Raw genomic sequence first — 1,736 nt, 5'->3', positions numbered from 1 at the left:
TGAATATTATGTCCATTGTGGGGGGGGGGGGGGGGGGTTGCAATAGGGTATTAAATATGCTCCGTAGTGTTGGTGTTAGATCCTTTGGACTCACACTTTCGGGGAGACCTCTTACTTATATTATTTCTTTTATTTCTATTTTCTAGATCATCTATAGTATTTATAGCGTTTTTTAAACATTGATCTTGTTCCTGTATTTTAACCTCTAGTTGTGCCATTTTTTGTTCCATAATCACCAGTCTTGTATCTAATGTCTCTATTTTCTCCTGAGTGTTTTGTACGGATAACTTGAGATCTTGCATTTCTGTTTTATATGACCTAACCTATATACGTATCGATCCATATCTTCCCTTGTGGGAAGGAAGCAAATATATGCTTTCATATCCCAGTTTCCTTTCTCCATTTCATTTGTCTCTACTATCGATTGAATTGTATTGATTGGTGAGCTATTCCTAAATTGGCCCATTTCTTCCTCCGTTGTTCCTGAAGTTGTAGATGACTCTATTGTGTGATAAATCCTGTGTTGGTTGTACTTGTTGAAAATATTCCTTTATATCAGTTGTTTGAGTTGATTGTATCCCTGTAGTGTTTTTATTTGCTCCACTAGTTGCAACTTTCTTATCTTTCTTCTTTCTTTGAGATTGAGGAAAAGAAAAAAAAATCAAAATACCAAAAAAAGTCCAAGGAAAAAAAAAAATCGACCATATTCAATCACAGATTCCTCACAGTCAAACATTTGATAGAGATAGGGAGGCCATATAACACTATTGGGGTTTCTCTTTTTTTCCTTTCACTCACCCACTCTTCTGGATTCAGAATCTTTCTCCTTCAGAATTTTCAAGATATATATATAGATATATAGATACATATGGATACATAGATAGCTCTATTTTATCTATATAGATTAAATTTGACTGTACCGTCACTGCCTCTTGTCTTAGGGAGATATATTAGCGCCCCCGTGCTCCGTGTTGTAGCCTTTTCTCCGCTAGTTAAGGTATCCCCTTAACTAGGTATCCCATTTGGGTCCCGCCATGGGGGTCACTGCCCATTCCCCAAAGTCTCCAGTAAAGAGAGAGAAAAAAATTCCCCATCGGTTTATTGTGCAGATCGATATTATGCTCTACAGTGCGTTCCACTCACTTGCCAGGAGTCTCCGGACCTTACCGATTCTTTTCCGGAGATTTCCGATCACTGCCAATATTTACTGACCCTCACCGGTCCGGGATGGTATACTCTGAGCCCCCAGCGACGGCGGCCGCAAGCAGTTGTAAAGATCCAAGAGAATCCGAGGATCCCCAGAAATCTCCAGCCAAACAAGCCACCAATCTCTTCCTCCGCCCCCAGTCATGAGACACCAGTAACGAGGCAAGCGAGGCATGCAGAGGAGCTCCCGGCTACAATCGAGCTGCACTCGGAGCTTTGGCTGCAGACCAGGTTACGGCTTTTCGCTCTCTCCTGCTCCAGCACACTCTAGTGCGTTAAGAAAACAGCTCCTCACTCAGGATTCCCGGACACCAGAGCAGCGCACTATGGAGCTCCCGCACCGATTGTGCAAAGACAGCACCAGGCCAACGCTTGGGTACTATATAATTTGCTATTCAGGGGCCATGCAAAAATCTCATCATGCTAGCTTCTCAGTCGTCTATAGCTTCACATGTGCATGATTGTGGCTTCGGTAACTCAATGTGCTGCCATCTTGGTCAGCAGCTCCAGCCCCCCCCCCCCCATTCCTT

The sequence above is a fragment of the Aquarana catesbeiana genome, linkage group LG03 (genome assembly GCF_042186555.1).
Source record: "Aquarana catesbeiana isolate 2022-GZ linkage group LG03, ASM4218655v1, whole genome shotgun sequence".
In the NCBI taxonomy this organism is placed as follows: Eukaryota; Metazoa; Chordata; class Amphibia; order Anura; family Ranidae; genus Aquarana; species Aquarana catesbeiana.
The sequence above is the reverse complement of the archived record's forward strand: the minus strand, read 5'-3'. Positions refer to the sequence as shown.